Source organism: Bacillus rossius, chromosome 17 (assembly GCF_032445375.1).
Source record: "Bacillus rossius redtenbacheri isolate Brsri chromosome 17, Brsri_v3, whole genome shotgun sequence".
Classification (NCBI taxonomy): domain Eukaryota; kingdom Metazoa; phylum Arthropoda; class Insecta; order Phasmatodea; family Bacillidae; genus Bacillus; species Bacillus rossius.
Genome location: NC_086344.1, coordinates 5,008,026 through 5,034,625, shown reverse-complemented (window position 1 = coordinate 5,034,625; position 26,600 = coordinate 5,008,026). Strand labels below are relative to the sequence as shown.

The 26,600-nt window shown below is 39.4% G+C and overlaps 1 long non-coding RNA gene across 1 annotated transcript; it reads right to left on the bottom strand.

Annotated features, from left to right (window-relative positions):
• Nucleotides 1–919: 919 nt before the first annotated feature.
• On the bottom strand, nt 920–10,932 carry LOC134540768 (uncharacterized). The gene is made up of 4 exons (XR_010076502.1): nt 10,592–10,932; nt 10,217–10,430; nt 8,821–8,914; nt 920–1,002 (listed from the first exon to the last, which is right to left on the bottom strand). It is a non-coding gene; the product is annotated as an uncharacterized LOC134540768 (long non-coding RNA).
• Nucleotides 10,933–26,600: the final 15,668 nt, after the last annotated feature.

Genomic DNA, 26,600 nt, shown 5'->3' with positions numbered 1-26,600 from the left:
ATGATGTAATTCCTGAATGTATGAATGTTCCTGGTCATGCCCGTCGAGGATGTAGAGACAACAGAATCCCTGCCAGCCCACTAACTGCTGGCACACGAGGGGCTGGAACTCCACGTTGCCGCTGAGGGGCAGCACCGAGCACTTGAGTGGAGCCACGACTGGCGGCAGCAACAGGAACAGCAAAACAATCAACTAATTTTCAATGTTCCATTTGGAAACATTCTTACCCAACACATTGAGAGTATTTCAATCATGAAACCAGTTTTTACCCACTGATTCCCAATGTTTTTGCATAATAGTTGAATTCACAGTTTCCTACCTATTTTCACCACACCTGTATATCTACATGTTTTTAAACAAATATATTTGATATTACTTTTCTTTCTTAAGATATAAACCATTTTGACTAAACAAAAGTAAAATGAAATAAGATCCTGCAATACAATCCTATATCATAGGTAAGTGAACAAAATGAAACTTGAGACAATATAAATATGTTTGCACAATAATACTTTTAACAAAACATTACCTATTTCATCAAGTTAAAATACAAAAGAATCAAAAAGCAAAAATATAAACAAATGTACTTCTTTACTCAGACATTTGTAAAAGGCTGCATTATTAGAAAGTTCATGTAAAATTTCTTAATTTAATTGAAATTTGTTTACAAGTTGGAAACAAAATGCCAGGGCCTGTAGGTATGTGAAGGATTAAAGGAAATGCAATGGAATGGCTTAGCAACAAATGAAGATATATCATTGAATTATTCATAAGTAGCCATAACAATGAGTGCAAAAATCATAAAATATTCATTCCAGCCAAACAAACCTAATATTAAACGGTACGATCATGGTCACTGAATTCAAAAACCCACATGAAACAATGTGTGTAAAAATCATTTCAATACAGCTACTTGAAATGCCGGATGATGAACTCGTTCCTGATGGCCATGGCGCGCCCAGGTCGAAGAGGAACTGGTGGGATTGGCACATCATTGTTGGCCTGTAACAAACCAATCAATATATTACAATGCAGGCAATAATTGTTTATAGGTACATTATCATTACTATAGTGTAAATGGTCTCTACCTTAGCTTTGTTTCAATTATAAAACATGTTTGTTTTACACACACTTGCACGCACGCACTCTCACACACATATACACACATATACACACGCAAGTTGTGTATAAACAACAGAAGACACCATCAGAAAAATACAGCAAAAAGCTTTTCATCTGGCATGCTATGGTTTGCCTTCTGTAATGTAGCACCAGTCGAGCCCCTCATTTGCAGATTTCTTCAGGTGGATTTCGCCAGTAGACCTTGGCTGCCAAGATGTCTAGTTGGCTTCAATGTTTATTGCCATTGCCTGTTTAAATATTTGTGCAGTGTTCCTATTTTATAGCTGTTTATATATCACATTATAGGTACAAAAGCATTTGTATTTTCAAAGAGGAAGTAATATGTAATAAACATCATTGCAATTCACAAACTGAACAAGTATTTGTTTTATGCACTTCATTTGCAAATAATATACTAAGTTACAGGGAAGAAATCCCAGGTGTCGCCAATACTAATTAATAATATATAACAAAACACTTCTCACTTGCAGCTCAGCTTCTTCCACATAATCATTGTGCCTGATACCAATGTTGTGACAAATGGCACAGGCAACAATGATAGCTGCTGTTGTCTGCAGCTTGTTTCGTAAAACAAGCTGCAAGCAGGGAAAGCGCTGCTTCCAAACACTGAACATCCTTTCCACCAGATTCCTCGTCCGAACATGAGCCATGAGTACCTGTGTGATTACCTTAATGTGTATCATTACTACACATAATATGTACATTATACACATGTAAAACATGCTAAGTAGTATGTAAATGGGGCTACTAGATCAGGCCTCAGGCGGTGGTGCGTGGTGCCGAGCCACATCCCTGACGTCACGTCCATCTCTGTCGTCACGGCGGCCATCTTGGATTGTGACGTCACGGCGGCCATCTTGGATAAGCGTAACGGGACGCAGCGTAACGCGACATAACGTAACGGGACAAGTAGATCACGGCGGCCATTTTGGATCCGCCATCTTGGATCTGCCATTTTGGATGACGACATTGTGTGTGTTCTCGAACATTCCGACGTTGTGTTTTCCGACATATTGGATCCTATTAATGCTGCAATTTTTGTTACAGTCGCCATCTTGAAATTTGGACGCCATCTTGAAAATCTTTAATTATTATCCGATTTTAATGAAAAAAATTCCAAAATTCATCAAAAAATTAACTTATTCGAATTATGATTGATTATATCGATCATCGTCCTCGGTTCGAACCCGGTGAGTGCAAAAAAAACTAAAAATGGCGACAGGCTCCTTCCTCAATGGTGGATGCAGGCAGACTGACTCCTACCACTTTTTTTTTCAAAGCATATATATCATCACCTAGTATGACGACATGTCCGCCATCTTTTCTTCGTCCGCTGGAGATCACCATCTTATTTTCGTCCGCTAGAGTGTGCTGATACCATGTTAGTATAATTATCTGGTCACCACACCTTACACCTTGACATTGAACATTGACCTTGACCTTGAACTTTGACCTTGACCTTAAAATTTGACCTTGACCTTGAACTTTGACCTTGACCTTGAAATTTGACCTTGACCTTGAAATTTGACTTTGACCTTGACCTTGAAATTTGACCTTGACCTTGAAATTTGACCCTGACCTTGAAATTTGACCTTGACCTTGAAATTAGACTTTGTCCTTGAAATTTGACTTTGTCCTTGTCGACCATCATGGATCCGAAATTTTATGTTCAGTACAGGCTATCAGGAGCTACCACCTGCTGGAGTACGCCATCTTGTGTGTGTACTTGTATTATAGAGTACATTTCCATCTGGATAATTTTATTCTAACCCGCTACAGTGCAGTAATCATTTATTACGGAGGTCCCCCCCCCGCCATCTTGAAATTCGGCCGCCATCTTGAAATCATGTAATAATGTAGCTATAAAAGCGGGAAAAATTCCAAAATTCATTAAACAAATCACTCATTAACTTACATATCGATTAGATCCGCTCCAGTCCTTGGTTCGATCCTCGATCGATGCAATAATGTTTAATTTTATGAAAAAAATAATAATTCCAATAAACCATGTTCAACATTCTTAAAGAGACTTTAAATCATCTACTACCATCATCCTATCAGACATCAAGACCACCATATTGGAAATTCGTAATTGTAATGCTAGAGATTCGGGGAAAAGTTAAAAATTCATTAAATAAATTTGTAATCCATATAATGATTGATTGGATCGACTAATGTCCTTGGTTCGATCCCTGGCCGATACAAAACAACTTGAATATTTTAAAAAAAGTACCACTAAAGTGGCAGGTTTGAGAAAATAAAATACACCACAAGTTCCTTTAAAAAAACTTTTATTACATACATACTACACTACTACAAGTACAAAAAAATACACAGACAAATTACTAAAGCCTTTTGGATTCCTCGATTCAAACAGTCTTCTTATTGTACGGACTAAGCCTTTTACATGACTTTAAATGTCTATCCGATCCGGTCATCACCGCAGCCAGAGACGGACTGAAGTTCATATCACTTATATAGTCTCATTAGCCGGTACAACACATGAGTCAAATCAATAACCATGTTCATTATAGGTCTCGGAGCATTTTTTATAATGACGATGTAAGCTATCGAGACGTGAAATTAGTTTATTGCACTTATTGCACTGAAATTGTATTCTTTGAACATTATTAGAACAACCGCTTCTTTCATGTCTGCGAGCATTTGAGGTGATAGTAAATGATGCACCACAGTATTTGCACTGATGCGAAGTACGCTCTTCATTAATTGAAGTATTCAATGCTGATGAAACATCAGCTGATGGTGGAACAGCACATATCGAAGTCTCCTTTAGTGTTGTCAGAGGCGTTGCCAACGGGATCTGCTCCAACATCGTCGGCGCTGACGTCATGGTTCCCGTAGTCGATTCTACATCCTCCATCGAGTTCGACGTTAAAGTCGGTAAAGATGCCATCGAAGTCTCAAGAACAGGCAATTACGCGATTTATGCACCAGAAGAAACAAACTAGGTGATCCGTACACCGTCGACGGCAGTAACAAACTGAGCGTCCTGCTGTCTAGGACTCGTTTATATACATTAACCGGTTTGAATAATACGCTAGTCAAATCAAGAACAATTTACTAAAATACTAGAGTCAAAACAACATTAAAAAAATAGAAGCACCATCAAAAAAGGAAGCACATTTGGAAGCATCATCAAAAAAGGAAAAACAATAGGAAGCACCGCCAACGAAAAGGCAGCACATTTGGAAGCACCGTCATCGAAAAGGCAGCACATTTGGAAGCACCGACTACGAAAAGCAGCACATTTGGAAGCACCGACAACGAAAAGGCAGCACATTTGACAGCACCGACAACGAAAAGGCAGCACATTTGGAAGCACCGTCATCGAAAAGGCAGCACATTTGGAAGCACCGACTACGAAAAGCAGCACATTTGGAAGCACCGACAACGAAAAGGCAGCACATTTGGAAGCACCGTCATCGAAAAGGCAGCACATTTGGAAGCACCGACTACGAAAAGCAGCACATTTGGAAGCACCGACAACGAAAAGGCAGCACATTTGACAGCACCGACAACGAAAAGGCAGCACATTTGGAAGCACCGTCATCGAAAAGGCAGCACATTTGGAAGCACCGACTACGAAAAGCAGCACATTTGGAAGCACCGACAACGAAAAGGCAGCACATTTGGAAGCACCGTCATCGAAAAGGCAGCACATTTGGAAGCACCGACTACGAAAAGGCAGCACATTTGGAAGCACCGTCATCGAAAAGGCAGCACATTTGGAAGCACCGACTACGAAAAGGCAGCACATTTGGCAGCACCGACAACGAAAAGGCAGCACATTTGGAAGCACCGACTACGAAAAGGCAGCACATTTGGCAGCACCGACAACGAAAAGGCAGCACATTTGGAAGCACCGACTACGAAAAGACAGCACATTTGGCAGCACCGACAACGAAAAGGCAGCACATTTGGAAGCACCGACTACGAAAAGGCAGCACATTTGGCAGCACCGACAACGAAAAGGCAGCACATTTGGAAGTACCGACTACGAAAAGACAGCACATTTGGCAGCACCGACAACGAAAAGGCTGCACATTTGGAAGCACCAACTACGAAAAGGCAGCACATTTGGCAGCACCGACAACGAAAAGGCAGCACATTTGGAAGCACCGACTACGAAAAGACAGCACATTTGGCAGCACCGACAACGAAAAGGCTGCACATTTGGAAGCACCGACTACGAAAAGGCAGCACATTTGGCAGCACCGACAACGAAAAGGCAGCACATTTGGAAGCACCGACTACGAAAAGGCAGCACATTTGGAAGCACCGACAACGAAAAGGCAGCACATTTGGAAGCACCGGTAACGAAAAAGGCAGCACATTTGGAAGCACCGACAACGAAAAGGCAGCACATTTGGAAGCACCATCATCGAAAAGGCAGCACATTTGGAATCTCCATCAACAACAAAAAAAGGAAAAAAGGAAGCACAAGTTACGAGATCTAAGTCTGAGTTAGAAATCAGAATACAAGAAATAAAAACATTAAATTCTTATAATTTAATTTATTTATTTTATTGCTTTACATTATACAAATTCAAGTAAAACAAGCCATTATTGTATGTAGCCAGCATTCCTCAGTTCCTTGAGTATGAAGGATATTTCTTTGATGCACGAATAGTTTCCTGCACAAAGCGACCCATGTAGAAGTCTTAGCCGGTCAACCAATATGTTTGTATCTTTCCATGATGTGTAATCATTCTCTTCTACCACCATATTCCTTGCACCTTTATAATAAATATTATGATCTCTGGTGTCTTCCGTTTCACTACCAACATCATGGTAACTTTCATGTTTGAGACGGCGATCATCACAAGCTTGATCAGATTTATTTAATATATCACGTCGTTTCCACCGTTTCGGTCTCAGGACACCGCTACATTCTTCGATCTTGGCAGCTTTAGGTGCTTCATCATAATCTATGTCTTTGTCAACAGCCTTAGAGTCACTGTAACAATCACCGCTGAAGGAATCGTCTTCACCCAATTTACCGTAATAATTCGATGTTGATGATGTTGAAGTGTCTTCATCGCCTTCATGCTTCCTTTTTAGGAGTCCATCATTTTTACAAAGTAGGAAAGATCTACTTGAATTCGGCTGGAATATATTCTCACTTTTCACGTTAAGGATTCTTCCATTGTCTTCATTCTTCCGTAAATCATCAACCTCCTTCAATTTAAGTTCTTTGTCGAGATCGGAAGAGCCAAGAAAATTATTGTCGTAGTGCAGATCACTCTTCCTTAGGCTAGTAGATTCATCGTTGTCCTCTAGCTTGTACGCAGGCTTGGCGCTACAAGTTCTGCCATGTCTTTTTAGGCTCTCTCTCCGCGTAAACGACTTGCTACATCGAACACAACTTATCATATTGCGCAGTGGATTTTTAACACAGTCATTCTTCTCGTGTTGTCTTTTATTCTTTCTCAAGATAAACTCTTTACTGCAAAACTTACACCTATGTTCTTTCGATACAGCGTCAGATCCCAAATCGGAATTCATATTAGTTACTGAGACTAATGGCAGATACCAATTGAGTGTTTTAAATTAGATGCAATACTTAAATAGAAATTTTTTCATATTTCATCAGCGAGAATTAATTTATCTCATGCAAAAGTACTTTATGCATGTAGTTCTGCTTTTCAACAACAGATGTCGCCACATGTTGCTTGCAGGTAAATAATATTTAGTTCTTTTATGCGGGATGCGGGATGCTCACTAACGATCGCAAAAGAAGGATGGCTACGCTAGACTCCAAGGAAAAGGAAGTTCGTCTTGCATGTTGGTGCTCCACAGATGTCTCATGGCGTAATATTAATTTAACTGAGTAATGATATTTTTTAATTCCACCTGATAAAAATATTGCTAGTTTTAATTTAGTAGCAGAAATTATCGAATTAAATGTAACTCCAAATAAAATGACATGTCTAATCAGACAAAAAAAAATCCATGCTGAGAGTGGTTTCTCAGAATAGTCAGAAACACTTGAAGAAACCACAGGAATGATTGCAAGAACACGGGAAAAACCATCAAAATATTGACAAGAATAATCAGGAGCACACGGAGAAAACCACCATAATATTGACAAGAATAATCGGAAGCACACGGAGAAAACCGCCACAAGTTTACTTTGATATCATAAAAATACAAAAAAAATTAATAAAAAATTAAAAATTAAAACGGAAAAAATTCAAACATTCAAAAATTTCAAGGTCAAGGTCAAATTTCAAGGTCAAGGTCAAAGTTAAAGGTCAAGGTCAAGGTCAAAGTCAAATTTCAAGGTCAAGGTCAAAGTTCAAGGTCAAGGTCAAAGTTCAAGGTCAAGGTCAAATTTTAAGGTCAAGGTCAAAGTTCAAGGTCAAGGTCAATGTTCAATGTCAAGGTGTAAGGTGTGGTGACCAGATAATTATACTAACATGGTATCAGCACACTCTAGCGGACGAAAATAAGATGGTGATCTCCAGCGGACGAAGAAAAGATGGCGGACATGTCGTCATACTAGGTGATGATATATATGCTTTGAAAAAAAAGTGGTAGGAGTCAGTCTGCCTGCATCCACCATTGAGGAAGGAGCCTGTCGCCATTTTTAGTTTTTTTTTGCACTCACCGGGTTCGAACCGAGGACGATGATCGATATAATCAATCAGAATTCGAATAAGTTAATTTTTTGATTATTTTGGAATTTTTTTCATTAAAATCGGATAATAATTAAAGATTTTCAAGATGGCGTCCAAATTTCAAGATGGCGACTGTAACAAAAATTGCAGCATTAATAGGATCCAATATGTCGGAAAACACAACGTCGGAATGTTCGAGAACACACACAATGTCGTCATCCAAAATGGCAGATCCAAGATGGCGGATCCAAAATGGCCGCCGTGATCTACTTGTCCCGTTACGTTATGTCGCGTTACGCTGTGTCCCGTTACGCTTATCCAAGATGGCCGCCGTGACGTCTCAATCCAAGATGGCCGCCGTGGCGACAGAGATGGACGTGACATCAGGGATGTGGCTCGGCACCACGCACCACCGCCTGAGGCCTGATCTAGTAGCCCCATTTACATACTACTATGCTAGTTCACACTGTAATCAATAGAGACAACCTTAATATCACAGTTGAAACCAGCAATGGCGAATGTCACAAAAGTTTTAAATTAATCTTCCCTAGTGCAAATAACTTTCAAAGAATGTATTAATACTATATATATATATATATATATATATGTGTGTGTGTGTGTGTAAACATATATTTGTATGTATAGATTAACTATCTAATACAATTTCCAAAATGTAACATTAAATTAACAATAATTGAAAATATGTTCATAACAATAACGATCTGGCTGTAGAAGAAAATGTTTCTCCCTTGCTTGGTGGTTTTACAATAATAGATGTTTGCACTACAAAACTTTGCTGGAGTCTATTTGCACCATATTTTACTTTGCCAAAACAATTACGTTGAAGTTTAGAAATGAGTAAAGCTAAGGTGTTGGAGCAACAAATTTTGTTGCGAGCTTTAAGAGTTAGTATATGGAGATTAGTCCAGTTATGACACATTTGCAAACAATATATTATATGTCTTTCACATTATTTAATTTAATCACACTTGCAGCTATAAAAATGCTGTTAGTGTTGTTATGAAATATGTCATACCTCTGCTCTGCATCTGTACGTGAACAGGTATGGCAACTGTGGGTAACCACTGTCTCCCAGCAGCAGTCCCTGCACACGCCCATCTTCGAATAAGCTAGAGAACATTTCAAGAATATCATAAACACAAATTGTTTCAAACTAACCATGTTTTTCTAGTTACTAGTAGTACATACAATTGTGACAGCTATTTATATATGTGTATAAAGTCTAAACATATACCAGAAAGTGCCACTCCCACTACTGGAATAATTTGGGTAAGGCACATTATGCTTCCCTGAGCAAAGATTGGAGCGAATGTCACACCTGTCCACCAACAATTTGATGTTATTCTGAAGAACAGTCTGTTTTCAGTAAAAAAAACTTACAATTCCACTTTTTGTTTTTTTAAATATTTCCTCACATTTACATTTCCTTAAAATCATACTTTCAGAACATTCTATTACACCTTATGAACCTACACAAATATTAGTGTAAATGGTGAGATGAGTTGGTTACATTGGCCATGTCAACAAATCATGAATACAAGTGAACAGTTGGTTAGCTATGTTAACAATGCTATACATTAGAAAGAATGGATAGTATGAGGTTTAAGTTCTGTATCACATAACCAAGTTTTTCCTTTGATCCTGATGGCAGGATCCTGTATGTGTATACATTGGTCCTCAGATAATTGAAGTTTGCTGTTTTAAATTACTATGTCACTAGGTAATGGACAAAAAAAAACACTTGTCATGTAACAATTAATTATGATCTATTTTACATATATATATGTGTGTGTGTGTATGTATCAACACACATAAAAAAGGCATTTCCACAAGACCAGAGACATAATTTGTTTGTATAGCAAAATTCTAGGTTTAATGTCAAGGATCTTTTGACAGTAAAACAGCATTATGTACCACATGATGAATTCAGAGCCAAGGAATGAACTTGGTAAGGTGATATGGAATAATTACCATGTAGGTGACCTAACCAATAACTATTTCCAGGTTATTTACATGTACCTAACCTTGCAAAACAGACCTTTTTCTTAATATCATACACACATCCTTACAACTTGTAAAAGCTATAAAATACTCAAAGCTACTTAAGGTATCAATTTAATTCGATAATACAAAAATGTCAGTTAATTGACACAATAATTTGAGGATTTTAATTTTACATAATAAAGGGTGGCTTTTAGAATTACCAGATTCAAGAAAACTCTCTTGACAAATTGAAATACATTACAATCAAGCTACATGAAAGAACTATGTGCTAACATGAATATTGTATTAAATATTGAAATAAATACAAACTAGACAAATTATTACAATTTATCTCACAGTTCACATATCATATTAAGGTCTGTCACGAAACATGTTTCAAAATGCCTTAACAATGTTTACCTACCTACCTGTATACTTCCCCCCGAGCACCGCCGGGGGTCTTGATTTTAATGTGGGTGCAGTCACTCCTGTAACACCGGGAAAGTGTTAAAATCGTAGCTTGTTCAATCGAAATTCATCGCCAGTGGGAAACCGTATCAGATGTCGTGCATGTTGCGCTAAACCGACAGAGATACGTCTGATCATTCGGGAAACTGTGGACTCGCTACCGTCTGTCACCATCTGTAAATAGTATTTCACATTGCACCGATATGTGCCTATGCAAACCACAAATTAAACACCACATACTAAAGTGCACAATAGGCTAACCTAGGCAAAGAGTGAGAGATGGTATTATTGTAAACAAAAGGTATTGGTTAGTAACTATAATTTCTACTGCTTACCTGGAAACTGCCTGTTGCGTAAAATCGCAAGGCAATTAGCAGCTGCAGGAAAGGCGGTAGCGGTAATCCTCGACGACTCCGTGGTTCTTCAAACACTAGCAAAGGCAGAATGTGATGCCGAACAACATCCTTGGTAAAACGATATCGTCGTTTGAACTGCACGTCACTAAACCACTCTCGTGAATTTTCAAAATCCCTCAAATACCGACGTGGATCCCTGGCAACGTTTCTTTCTTCATTTTCTGGAAATACTTCATCAATTAAATCAAGAAATTCCACAACAATTGGTTCTAATAACGCAGCCATCTTGAATTTTTTTCCATATTTCACTCCGAGGGCCCTCGGAGTGTGGCTGAGCGTACACTCCAATATTCCTTCGTTTTTACTCGGTTTCATTCGGATATTACTTCGTTTTTACTCCGTTCTCGACTGTGCAATGAAAATTCCTCCACTCAAACTCCACTCGCACTCGGAGAATTCTCGGAACGACTCTGCAAGCCGCCCTGAATGTTGGTGAAAATGACTCGTAATCCTGCACTGGGGTGCTGAGGTATTAGAAACAGCCTGCACTGAGAGCTTGTAGGACATAGCAGTTCTTGTCACGGCTCGGAGGCGAATTACAGGCGACATTCGTGCGCCAAGGTGGGAATAAAAGGATACACCGACTGACTGGCAGAAGTCTCGGAAAAATTGGATCGAGGGCTGGGAAAACTTGGGGAGACAGGTCTGACAAAGATTGAACGGGAGTATACAGACGGTGGAAAAAATTTAAGATCTTGCAGAAAACAAGTAAACTGACTGGCGACAAAAATATGCAAATATTTAAATTTAGAATTGTGCCAAAAAAAATACTGATAGGCGGCTCAGAAGCACGGAAGAAAAGCACATAAAACATAATTTTTGTGATATCATTATTTCTAAACCATTCCTATACTCGTTATACCTATATTTAAATATGAATTCATATAGATCACAAAAGTGTAGTATGCAGAATAAATATGCATTATCTACTATGAAATTGAAATTTCTTGGATTCACAGATAGTTCTATTTGTAGTAATTTTTTTTTGTGTAATTAACTATCGCTGTTTTCCAGCCTAGGAATCAAATGGAGATAAACATCCAGAATAAAAAGACCAAAAAATTGACACGAGCAGCACAGAAACAGCTCAATTTAGATGAGCGAAAAAAGAAAAGAATGAAAAACATAAAGTCTCCTCTCCTCAAGTGCTCAATAAGTGAGAGTGAAGAAAATCAAGATGACGATGCGGAGTGCCTGTACTGCAATGACTTTTATTCTAAGTCAAATGAAGAATGTATAAATTGTTCAAGATGTTTAAAGTTGGCTCACAATTCGTGTGCTGGTGTTGACAGTGATGATGACGAAGTGGTTCACATCTGTGAATCCTGTGCACACAAACTGCAATAAATTTTTGTCTTTTCATTCAACATAATTGTATGCTCATATTCAATGCTTAATGTTAACTATATATTAAACTTATTTAGAAAATTCAAATTATTGGTTTCAAAATTTATTATAACTATACCCCATTTTGCCCCATACTAGGGGCAAAATGGGGTAAAATGCACTTTCTTATTTAAATGCTGGTTATTAAAATCAATATTAATTTTTAATTTTCAATTTATGATTTAGTTATTCTTCATAGACTAAAGTATCCTTTTTACATCAAATTTATCAATTTGTAACATTTCTAACTACTTATATTACCTTCCAACCATTAGATACCCCATTTTGCCCCAGGTTCCCCTACGTTGAAGTTTAGAAATGAGTAAAGCTAAGGTGTTGGAGCAACAAATTTTGTTGTGAGCTTTAAGAGTTATATGGAGATTAGTCCAGTTATGACACATTTGCAAACAATATATTATATGTATTTCACATTATTTAGTTTAATCACACTTGCAGCTTTAAAAATACTGTTAATGTTATTATGAAATATGTCATACCTCTGCTCTGCATCTGTACGTGAACAGGTATGGCAACTGTGGGTAAACACTGTCTTCCAGCAGCAGTCCCTGCACAAGCCCATCTTCGAATTTGGCTTTCACCCCACTGTTGTTAAATATTCGACTATCATGTGCGCTGCCAGGCCAGCGACACACGATATCGAATATTTCCATGGAAGCCTCTGCAACAACTTGCACATTAAGAGAGAAGTATCCTTTTCTATTCCTAAAACTTGTTTAAAAAACAGACAGTTTATTTCATTACATACATTAAAGTCAAGTAGCATATAATATATATTCAAAATATTTATTTAAAATCTCAAAGTGTTCTTTATAGTTTTTTCATTCATTCCCTGATGTGATTTGGACAATTATAAAATATATCAAAAAACGTTAATTTTTACTAGTGTATTTAGTTATTTTTTTAAGAATGTTCATATTTTTGACGAAAGTTTTTATTTTCATAACAAGTTGTGTATTTCTTTACGTTTAATTTATTGATTGAATGTTGTGTACTGTACAAAGTTAACACTGGATCCTAGTGAAAGCATTTTAACTAGGATGGACGCATAACCTAGATGCACACATTACAGGGGCAAAATGTAGAACTATCTGAAACACACTACCTAATATCAATAATTATGTTTCAGCATTATGTACCACATGATGAATTCAGAGCCAAGGAAGTAACTTGGTAAGGTGATATGGAATAATTACCATGTAGGTGACATAACCAATAACACTATATTTCCAGGTTATTTACATGTACCTAACCTTGCAAAACAGACCTTTTGATTTTAATGTGAGTGCAGTCACTCCTGTAACACCGGGAAAGTGTTAAAATCCTAGTTTGTTCAATCGAAATTCATCGCCAGTGGGAAACCGTATCAGATGTGTACGTTGCGCTAAACCGACAGAGATAGGTCTGATAATTCGGAAAACTGTGGACTCGCTACCGCCTGTCACCATCCGTAAATATTATTTCACATTGCACCGATATGTGCATATGCAAACCACAAATTAAACACCACATACTGAAGTGCACAATAGGCTAACCTAGGCAAAGAGTGAGAGATGGTATTATTGTAAACAAAAGGTATTGGTTAGTAACTATGATTTTTGACTGCTTACCTGGAAACTGCCTGTTGCGTAAAATCGCAAGGCAATTAGCAGCTGCAGGACAGGCGGTAGCGGTAATCCTCGACGACTCCGTGGTTCTTCAAACACTAGCAAAGGCAGAATGTGATGCCGAACAACATCCTTGGTAAAACGATATCGTCATTTGAACTGCACGTCACTAAACCACTCCAGTGTATTTTTAAAATCCCTCAAATACCGACGTGGGTCCCAGGCATACTTCATCAATTAAATCAAGAAATTCCACAACAATTGGTTCTAATAACGCAGCCATCTTGAATTTTTTTTTCCATATTTCACTCCGAGGGCCCTCGGAGTGTGGCTGAGCGTACACTCCAATATTCCTTCGTTTTTACTCGGTTTCATTCGGATATTACTTCGATTTTACTCCGTTCTCGACTGTGCAATGAAAATTCCTCGGCTCAAACTCCACTCGCACTCGGAGAATTCTCGGAACGACTCTGCAAGCCGCCCTTAAGCTGATGTTTGAGCTTGTCTCGGGTCGTTCGGTTGTGGTCGGAAGTAGTATAGGAAAGTATTTCCGGGCGCACGGGTTCTGGGTGAGGAGCCGAGGAGACGGTCCGCCATATTGGATTGTGACGTCACGGCGGCCATCTTGGAAGGTTGTGACCTTGACCTTTGACCTTGACCTTGAATTTGATCCTCAAAATGTGTCAAAATCCGCCAAAATTGGGCAAAATTTGCCCAAAAATCCTCAAAATTTCCATTTCTGTGGAAAAACATTCCGCCAAAAAATCTCAAAAAATTCCACAATTCAAAAATTCCCGTTTTCGAGAGAAAAATTCCCGTTTCGAGGGAAAATTTCCCGTTTTTAGTCCTTAAAAATCCCAGCGGCTAGAAATGTCCATATGTAGGCTTAAGCATCCATGTCTACAGCCTACGATAAGCCTCTGACGTCATCATGGATTATGACGTCACCGTTGCAATTTCCGTTACGGCCGCCATCTTTAACTTTTTTATTTATTATCCGATTTTAATGAAATTTTTTTTAAAAATTAATAAAAAATTTACTTAATAAAATTTTAATAAAATACTTATAAAAAACAAACATTTACGACACGGAGTTCGAAGTCCTCGGTTCGAACCCGACGAGTGCAAAAAAAAATTAAAAATGGCGACCGATCCTTCCCCCGTGGTGGGTGCTAGCAGACTGACTCCCACCACTTTTTTTCAAAGCATATATATCGTCACCTAGTATGACGTCATGTCCGCCATCTTGTCTTCGATGCTGGAAGCCATCATCAATGTATCGTCGGCTAGAGTGCGCTGACGCCATGTTAGTTTAACTCTTACCCGCTAGAGTGCAGTAATCATTTATTATTGCTGTGACACCCGCCATCTTGTCATTTGGCCGCCATCTTGGAATCGTGTAATTATTTAGCTAGAAATTCGGGAAAAGTTCCAAAATTCATTAAATAAATCACTCATTAATTTACATATTGATTCGATCGATTCCTGTCCTCGGTTCGATACCCGATCGATGCAAATAATCTTAATTTTTATGTAAAAATACCTAAAAAATGACAGGTTCGAAAATAAAAACACTGCAAGTTCTTTTACAAACATAATATTTATTACATAATTTCTATTTTACTACAGGATCACCTGCGAAGGTTAGCAATCTTACAAACATTTAGGTCCGCATAGGCGTGAAATGACTAATTCTTAGCTCCAATCGGTTTATACAAGACAGAGTCCAGCCAGATCCTTTACAGACATAGTCCTCCTCTTCTTGACAGAGTTTCTGGATACCTTGTTTAACAGTTTGCTCGATATCGTTAGAACTGTAAATTACTGCAGCCGATGTCTTGAATGCACACTTCTTCACTTTGTCATCGAACGGATAAGGCTTTCCATATATACAGTCCAACCACAAGTTATATTTCAAAGGTCCGTTTGTTGCTACGTCATCAGTAAGCTGATTGATTATGTCCTGTCTGATATCATAAAGAAAATTACAAATGTCCTTTGACTCACTTAACGTACTTGGATAATAGTAGTCTTTCAATGTTCCACGAAATGCAGACTGCGCCAAGTAGAAGCCATTATCGTTCACTTGTAATGCTCCGATCACAGTCTTATGTTTATTTTCATGTTCAGATGCCACAACAATCGGTTGCTGCACATCAGTTTTTTTACTTGTACGCTCACGAGTCACCAATCTAAACTCAGGAGTCGTAATTGCTGCAGGTAGTTCAGCAGTAGGCGCACGGACTTCACCTTTACAGTATATCGAATGTTGGCGCAAATTATCAATTCGAGTAAACCATTTATGACACTCGTCACAGCGAAACGTCATGCGAGAAGGACTCTTCGTACATTTACTCCTCTCATGTCTCCGTACATCATGTGCAAATGCAAACGTCATGTCGCAGTAGCCACAAGGATGCCTAGTTGAAGACAAACCCGAACCAGATGTCGCTGTAACTACAACTGAATCATTTCCAGGCATACTCTTATGCACATCAATGCATCGTTGTTGTATAGAAACCTTTACTTTCTGCCGCACTGCAGGTCCTTTACATGTCTCCAAGTGATGCTTCAAATTAGCATTTCTTGTAAATTGCTTGCGACACTTAATACAACCAAACATTTTACGATAAGGGTTCTTGGCACATTCTCTCTTCTCGTGTCGACGAGCATTGCTGATGTTTGAGAAAATCTTGTCACAGTAACGACATCGATGTTCGTTAGTTGACGATTCGCCATCCATTGAAGTCTCCATCGAGGGCGAAACAGCGTTCGTCGAGGTTTCCTGTACAGTCAGCACTACCGGCATTAAAGTCTCTTCTGCTGGTGGTATCACATCTGTTGAAATCCCCTCCAATGTTGACGTCATCGTTACCAACGGGATCTGCTCCTTCTCCATCGTAGCTGTCGATAAGGTTCCCGTAGTCGATGGTACAACCTCCGAGTTCAACGTTAAAGACGGTAAAGATGCCATCGAGTTCGCAAGAACAGGTAATTACGCGATTTATGCACCAGATTAAACAATCTAGGTGATCCTTACACCGCCGTCGTCAGAAACAAACTGAGCGTCCTGCTGTCTAGGACTCGCTTATATACATGCACCGTATGGAATAATACGCTAGTCAAATCAAGAACAATTTATTATAATACTAGAGTCAAAACAACATTTAAAAAATAGAAGCTCCATCAAAAAAAAAAAAAAAAAAAAAGGAAGCACACTTGGAAGCACCGACAACGAAAAGGCAGCACATTTGGAAGCACCGACAACGAAAAAGGCAGCACCATCATCGAAAAGACCGCACATTTGTCATTGGCTCCAATATTCATTGGCTCCAATATTCATTGGTTCCATCAGTCTATTGATTCTATCAGTCTAGTGACTCCAACAGTCATTGACAACAACGGCCTTTTTCTTCATCAGCTCCAATTATATTTGGCTAGAATGCTACGAGTCTAAGAGACCATGAGGCTACAATTCTACGAGTGTACAAGACTCCTCCAACTACCTTCAAGTGTATAAAGCTCCAAATGCTCCAACAGCTCCAACACGCAATGTACGCGCAATACATGTAATTTACACACAATAAATGTAATGATTACACAGTACACACAGGAAACGGAACGTACACACAGTACACACAGGAAACGGAACGTACACACAGTACACACAGGAAACGGAACGTACACACAGTACACACAGGAAACGGAACGTACACACAGTACACACAGGAAACGGAACGTACACACAGTACACACACAGGGAACGGAACGTACACACAGTACACACAGGAAACGGAACGTACACACAGTACACACAGGGAACGGAACGTACACACAGTACACACAGGAAACGGAACGTACACACAGTACACACAGGAAACGGAACGTACACACAGTACACACAGGAAACGGAACGAACACGTAATATTCACGCAATTGACACACAGTACACGCAGAGTACACGCAATTTACGCAAAGTACACCCAATGTACGCAATGTACGCAATATATATGTAATGTACACACAATGACTACGCTTCGTTCGCGCAGGACAAGCATTTAATGAAAACGAAGCACGTTTGGACGGAAATTTTATAAAACGAAAGCTCATTTAACGAAAAGGAGGTGCATTCTCTCGTTCATTCAACTTGGTAGGATACGATCTTCAATGATAAGTTAGGATATAATCTCTCCATCAGTCTATGAATCCAACAGTTTATATTTCCATTAGCCATCGACTCCAACAGTCATTGACTCCAACAGTCATTGGTTCCAACAGTCATTGCCTCCAACAGTCATTGTCTCCAACGTCCTTTTGGTTCATCAGCTCCAATGATATTTGGTTAGAATGCTACGACTCTAAGAGACTATGAGACTACAATTCTACGAGGGTACAAGACTCCTCCAACTACCTTCAAGCGTACAAAGCTCCAACTACTTCAGCAGCATTATGTTATAATAGTACAAGGCTACTTGACTACGAAGCTACAAGTCTACATGGTTCCAATTGCGGCATCTGTCTTCGTCTGAATTTTCTCTTTGACTCCAACTCCGCCCGCCAGCATCTCTTCGATCTGCACCTCAATTATGTTATAATAGTACAAGGCTACTTGACTACGAAGCTACAAGTCTACATGGCTCCAATTACGGCATCTGTCTTCGGCTGAATTTTCTCTTTGGCTCCAACTGCTACAGCAGCATTATGTTATAATAGTACAAGGCTACTTGACTACGAAGCTACACATCTACAAGGCTCCAATTATCATATCTGTCTTCGTCAGCATTTTCTCTTTTGCTCCCACTGCTCCAACAGCATTATGTTATATGATTCCATGGATACTTTGTTACGTAGCTACAGGTCTACGAGGTTCCAATGCATCATGTTTACGAAGCTTCCAGAACACAGGGTTACGAGACTGCGAGGCTACAGGACTACGAAGCTTCCAGGACACGAGACTACATGGCTACGAGACTACATGACTCTAACTGATTACAATAGCACCACTCAGTGGTGAGAGTTAGGTTATCTCATGCAAAAGTACTTTATGCATGTAGTTCTGCTTTTCAACAACAGATGTCGCCACATGTTGCTTGCAGGTAAATAATATTTAGTTCTTTTATGCGGGATGCGGGATGCTCACTAACGATCGCAAAAGAAGGATGGCTTCGCTAGACTCCAAGGAAAAGGAAGTTCGTCTTGCATGTTGGTGTTCCACAGATGTCTCAAGGCGTAATATTAATTTGACTGAGTAATGATATTTGTCAATTCCACCTGATAAAAATATTGCAAGTTTTGATTTAGTAGCAGAAATTATCGAATTAAATGTAACTCCAATTAAAATGACATGTCTCAATAGACAAAAAAAAATCCATGCAGAGAGTGGTTCCTCAGAATAGTCAGAAACACTTGAAGAAACCACAGGAATGATTGCAAGAACACGGGAAAAACCATCAAATTATTGACATTAATAATCAGGAGCACACGGAGAAAACCATCATAATATTGGCAAGAATAATCAGGAGCACACGGAGAAAACCATCATAATATTGACCAGATTAATCAGAAGTACTCGGAGAAAACCACCACATGTTTTCCTTGATATCATAAAATAACAGGAAAAAAATATTTAAAAACAAAAATAAATTAATTAAAAAATAAAAAAAATTGCATAAACAGTTTCTGCTAGCTTGTAAACTTATCATTGTTGAGCAAAAGTACTTTATGCATGTAGTTCTGCTTTTCAACAACAGATGTCGCCACATGTTGCTTGCAGGTAAATAATATTTAGTTCTTTTATGCGGGATGCGGGATGCTCACTAACGATCGCAAAAGAAGGATGGCTTCGCTAGACTCCAAGGAAAAGGAAGTTCGTCTTGCATGTTGGTGCTCCACAGATGTCTCATGGCGTAATATTAATTTGACTGAGTAATGATATTTGTCAATTCCACCTGATAAAAATATTGCAAGTTTTGATTTAGTAGCAGAAATTATCGAATTAAATGTAACTCCAATTAAAATGACATGTCTCAATAGACAAAAAAAAATCCATGCAGAGAGTGGTTCCTCAGAATAGTCAGAAACACTTGAAGAAACCACAGGAATGATTGCAAGAACACGGGAAAAACCATCAAATTATTGACATTAATAATCAGGAGCACACGGAGAAAACCATCATAATATTGGCAAGAATAATCAGGAGCACACGGAGAAAACCATCATAATATTGACCAGATTAATCAGAAGTACTCGGAGAAAACCACCACATGTTTTCCTTGATATCATAAAATTACAGGAAAAAAATATTTAAAAACAAAAATAAATTAATAAAAAAATAAAAAAATTGCATAAATTTCTGGCTTGTACAAGAACTCTATCTTTGCTCAACAATGATAAGTTTACAAGCTAGCAGAAACTGTTTATGCAATTTTTTTATTTTTTTATTAATTTATTTTTGTTTTTACATATTTTTTTCCTGTAATTTTATGATATCAAGGAAAACATGTGGTGGTTTTCTCCGAGTACTTCTGATTAATCTGGTCAATATTATGATGGTTTTCTCCGTGTGCTCCTGATTATTCTTGCCAATATTATGATGGTTTTCTCCGTGTGCTCCTGATTATTAATGTCAATAATTTGATGGTTTTTCCCGTGTTCTTGCAATCATTCCTGTGGTTTCTTCAAGTGTTTCTGACTATTCTGAGGAACCACTCTCTGCATGGATTTTTTTTTGTCTATTGAGACATGTCATTTTAATTGGAGTTACATTTAATTCGATAATTTCTGCTACTAAATCAAAACTTGCAATATTTTTATCAGGTGGAATTGACAAATATCATTACTCAGTCAAATTAATATTACGCCATGAGACATCTGTGGAACACCAACATGCAAGACGAACTTCCTTTTCCTTGGAGTCTAGCGAAGCCATCCTTCTTTTGCGATCGTTAGTGAGCATCCCGCATCCCGCATAAAAGAACTAAATATTATTTACCTGCAAGCAACATGTGGCGACATCTGTTGTTGAAAAGCAGAACTACATGCATAAAGTACTTTTGCATGAGATAACCTAACTCTCACCACTGAGTGGTGCTATTGTAATCAGTTAGAGTCATGTAGTCTCGTAGCCATGTAGTCTCGTGTCCTGGAAGCTTCGTAGTCCTGTAGCCTCGCAGTCTCGTAACCCTGTGTTCTGGAAGCTTCGTAAACATGATGCATTGGAACCTCGTAGACCTGTAGCTACGTAACAAAGTATCCATGGAATCATATAACATAATGCTGTTGGAGCAGTGGGAGCAAAAGAGAAAATGCTGACGAAGACAGATATGATAATTGGAGCCTTGTAGATGTGTAGCTTCGTAGTCAAGTAGCCTTGTACTATTATAACATAATGCTGCTGTAGCAGTTGGAGCCAAAGAGAAAATTCAGCCGAAGACAGATGCCGTAATTGGAGCCATGTAGACTTGTAGCTTCGTAGTCAAGTAGCCTTGTACTATTATAACATAATCGAGGTGCAGATCGAAGAGATGCTGGCGGGCGGAGTTGGAGTCAAAGAGAAAATTCAGACGAAGACAGATGCCGCAATTGGAACCATGTAGACTTGTAGCTTCGTAGTCAAGTAGCCTTGTACTATTATAACATAATGCTGCTGAAGTAGTTGGAGCTTTGTACGCTTGAAGGTAGTTGGAGGAGTCTTGTACCCTCGTAGAATTGTAGTCTCATAGTCTCTTAGAGTCGTAGCATTCTAACCAAATATCATTGGAGCTGATGAACCAAAAGGACGTTGGAGACAATGACTGTTGGAGGCAATGACTGTTGGAACCAATGACTGTTGGAGTCAATGACTGTTGGAGTCGATGGCTAATGGAAATATAAACTGTTGGATTCATAGACTGATGGAGAGATTATATCCTAACTTATCATTGAAGATCGTATCCTACCAAGTTGAATGAACGAGAGAATGCACCTCCTTTTCGTTAAATGAGCTTTCGTTTTATAGAATTTCCGTCCAAACGTGCTTCGTTTTCATTAAATGCTTGACCTGCGCGAACAAAGCGTAGTCATTGTGTGTACATTACATATATATTGCGTACATTGCGTACATTGGGTGTACTTTGTGTAAATTGCGTGTACTCTGCGTGTACTGTGTGTCAATTGCGTGAATATTACGTGTTCGTTCCGTTTCCTGTGTGTACTGTGTGTACGTTCCGTTCCCTGTGTGTACTGTGTGTACGTTCCGTTTCCTGTGTGTACTGTGTGTACGTTCCGTTCCCTGTGTGTGTACTGTGTGTACGTTCCGTTTCCTGTGTGTACTGTGTGTACGTTCCGTTTCCTGTGTGTACTGTGTGTACGTTCCGTTTCCTGTGTGTACTGTGTGTACGTTCCGTTTCCTGTGTGTACTGTGTGTACGTTCCGTTTCCTGTGTGTACTGTGTAATCATTACATTTATTGTGTGTAAATTACATGTATTGCGCGTACATTGCGTGTTGGAGCTGTTGGAGCATTTGGAGCTTTATACACTTGAAGGTAGTTGGAGGAGTCTTGTACACTCGTAGAATTGTAGCCTCATGGTCTCTTAGACTCGTAGCATTCTAGCCAAATATCATTGGAGCTGATGAAGAAAAAGGCCGTTGGTGTCAATGACTGTTGGAGTCACTAGACTGATAGAATCAATAGACTGATGGAACCAATGAATATTGGAGCCAATGAATATTGGAGCCAATGACAAATGTGCGGTCTTTTCGATGATGGTGCTGCCTTTTTCGTTGTCGGTGCTTCCAAATGTGCTGCCTTTTCGTTGTCGGTGCTTCCAAGTGTGCTTCCTTTTTTTTTTTTTTTTTTTGATGGAGCTTCTATTTTTTAAATGTTGTTTTGACTCTAGTATTATAATAAATTGTTCTTGATTTGACTAGCGTATTATTCCATACGGTGCATGTATATAAGCGAGTCCTAGACAGCAGGACGCTCAGTTTGTTTCTGACGACGGCGGTGTAAGGATCACCTAGATTGTTTAATCTGGTGCATAAATCGCGTAATTACCTGTTCTTGCGAACTCGATGGCATCTTTACCGTCTTTAACGTTGAACTCGGAGGTTGTACCATCGACTACGGGAACCTTATCGACAGCTACGATGGAGAAGGAGCAGATCCCGTTGGTAACGATGACGTCAACATTGGAGGGGATTTCAACAGATGTGATACCACCAGCAGAAGAGACTTTAATGCCGGTAGTGCTGACTGTACAGGAAACCTCGACGAACGCTGTTTCGCCCTCGATGGAGACTTCAATGGATGGCGAATCGTCAACTAACGAACATCGATGTCGTTACTGTGACAAGATTTTCTCAAACATCAGCAATGCTCGTCGACACGAGAAGAGAGAATGTGCCAAGAACCCTTATCGTAAAATGTTTGGTTGTATTAAGTGTCGCAAGCAATTTACAAGAAATGCTAATTTGAAGCATCACTTGGAGACATGTAAAGGACCTGCAGTGCGGCAGAAAGTAAAGGTTTCTATACAACAACGATGCATTGATGTGCATAAGAGTATGCCTGGAAATGATTCAGTTGTAGTAACAGCGACATCTGGTTCGGGTTTGTCTTCAACTAGGCATCCTTGTGGCTACTGCGACATGACGTTTGCATTTGCACATGATGTACGGAGACATGAGAGGAGTAAATGTACGAAGAGTCCTTCTCGCATGACGTTTCGCTGTGACGAGTGTCATAAATGGTTTACTCGAATTGATAATTTGCGCCAACATTCGATATACTGTAAAGGTGAAGTCCGTGCGCCTACTGCTGAACTACCTGCAGCAATTACGACTCCTGAGTTTAGATTGGTGACTCGTGAGCGTACAAGTAAAAAAACTGATGTGCAGCAACCGATTGTTGTGGCATCTGAACATGAAAATAAACATAAGACTGTGATCGGAGCATTACAAGTGAACGATAATGGCTTCTACTTGGCGCAGTCTGCATTTCGTGGAACATTGAAAGACTACTATTATCCAAGTACGTTAAGTGAGTCAAAGGACATTTGTAATTTTCTTTATGATATCAGACAGGACATAATCAATCAGCTTACTGATGACGTAGCAACAAACGGACCTTTGAAATATAACTTGTGGTTGGACTGTATATATGGAAAGCCTTATCCGTTCGATGACAAAGTGAAGAAGTGTGCATTCAAGACATCGGCTGCAGTAATTTACAGTTCTAACGATATCGAGCAAACTGTTAAACAAGGTATCCAGAAACTCTGTCAAGAAGAGGAGGACTATGTCTGTAAAGGATCTGGCTGGACTCTGTCTTGTATAAACCGATTGGAGCTAAGAATTAGTCATTTCACGCCTATGCGGACCTAAATGTTTGTAAGATTGCTAACCTTCGCAGGTGATCCTGTAGTAAAATAGAAATTATGTAATAAATATTATGTTTGTAAAAGAACTTGCAGTGTTTTTATTTTCGAACCTGTCATTTTTTAGGTATTTTTACATAAAAATTAAGATTATTTGCATCGATCGGGTATCGAACCGAGGACAGGAATCGATCGAATCAATATGTAAATTAATGAGTGATTTATTTAATGAATTTTGGAACTTTTCCCGAATTTCTAGCTAAATAATTACACGATTCCAAGATGGCGGCCAAATGACAAGATGGCGGGTGTCACAGCAATAATAAATGATTACTGCACTCTAGCGGGTAAGAGTTAAACTAACATGGCGTCAGCGCACTCTAGCCGACGATACATTGATGATGGCTTCCAGCATCGAAGACAAGATGGCGGACATGACGTCATACTAGGTGACGATATATATGCTTTGAAAAAAAGTGGTGGGAGTCAGTCTGCTAGCACCCACCACGGGGGAAGGATCGGTCGCCATTTTTAATTTTTTTTTGCACTCGTCGGGTTCGAACCGAGGACTTCGAACTCCGTGTCGTAAATGTTTGTTTTTTATAAGTATTTTATTAAAATTTTATTAAGTAAATTTTTTATTAATTTTTAAAAAAAATTTCATTAAAATCGGATAATAAATAAAAAAGTTAAAGATGGCGGCCGTAACGGAAATTGCAACGGTGACGTCATAATCCATGATGACGTCAGAGGCTTATCGTAGGCTGTAGACATGGATGCTTAAGCCTACATATGGACATTTCTAGCCGCTGGGATTTTTAAGGACTAAAAACGGGAAATTTTCCCTCGAAACGGGAATTTTTCTCTCGAAAACGGGAATTTTTGAATTGTGGAATTTTTTGAGATTTTATGGCGGAATGTTTTTCCACAGAAATGGAAATTTTGAGGAATTTTAGGCAAATTTTGCCCAATTTTGGCGGATTTTGACACATTTTGAGGATCAAATTCAAGGTCAAGGTTGTAACGCCCCTCGTGCCTCAAAGTTGAATGATTTTAAATTAATTAAAAGGAGCCTTGGAAACTTGCTGGGTAAGAAAAATGAGACAATTAAGTAATTGACCAGAGGTGGCACGAGGTGGAGAACAAGATAATTTGGATCTCCCTGACACAAGCAACTTGGGAGGAGTATGGATCTTTTAAGGGAAGAAGGTATATCTTAATAAATTAACACTACACAAGTAGCTTGGTCTATAGGTTCCCTGGTTTATTATTAAGGAATTTTGTGTTCGTATTATTCAAACCTGACAATAAAAATCTTAGTAAATAACAAAGTTAAAGGGGGCGCCCCAGGAGTAATTAAAACAGTACATGTTACACCTTAGCAAAAATTATTACATAATTAAAATTTAAAAATTGCACCAAATTTGAATGTCCCAACAATTACATCGCTGATTAGTTTTGTTGATTCTACATATTCTTGAGGAAAGCACTGTTCGCTGGTAGGCTATTCATTTGATTTATGTAGTTCGTAGCTAGAAAGTGGGGGGGGGGGGGGGGATGTTGATTTCACATTACCACCCGGGTCTTCAAAAAATAACGTCGGGTCGCGGAAACCTCTCTTCTAACGTGACCCGCAGTGGAGGTGCGGGACCACGAGCTGGGAGCGATTTCTCTCTCCAGCACTTCGACCCTGTCTGAAACCCAAATCAAATCCAAAACGAATTAGACTTGCTTCCAGACAGTCCTATACCGTCGGCGCAAAAGGCCAACAAACGGGAATGGGGGGGGGGGAAAGGAAAAAAAAATTACTCACCAACCAGGGTGTAGAGTTCGGAGCTCACTAGGTGTCTCGCGCCGACATCAGGATGCCGCGGACCGAGAAATCAGGATGCGCGGACGAAACCGGAATTTTTAGAATTAAATAAGAATAAATAAAAATTTAACTACGCATGACTTTTCTAAAAACTACCTCTGCCTGGCTACTGTACAAACGGGATCACATCCCTTAAGCAAACTGACTACATTCTCGTGCACGCGAAAATCACCGTTCCCGCAAAAAGCCTCTTAGCGCAGAGGACGTAGGTGAGACGAGGTCAGTAGCCGAGGTCAGAGGGCTGAGTGCCCCGCAATCGGCCAAAACCCCTAATTAAATCGGGCGGTAAGGCCCCGGGTCAAAGGAGGGGGTAGGTTCGGTTCTAAGCCGAAAATTTCCGAAGGAGTCCGAGGCGGTCGTGGCAACAACACGACATGCGCGCTCTCTACCGGACCGAAACGAAAACAAAGAACAATCGACTTCTCCGGGCCGCGAGAGGAAAGCATAGTGCCTTATGGCACCGCGACGCTGCCTTCTAGCGGCGTAAGGGGGAACTACTTGAGGTGGTGAGCAGACTTGCCACCAGGTGTCATGAGGGTAAGCTCTGCACGCTGGCGACCAGGCCCGCGGTTACTTTTTTTGCCGCTAGATGTCAGGGATGTGTCTGTCGGACCCGGGAGAAGGTTTTTGCATCAGGTCATCGTCCCGTCCGGTCACTGCTCTTAGCTTAATTTCTCAGAACTAAAG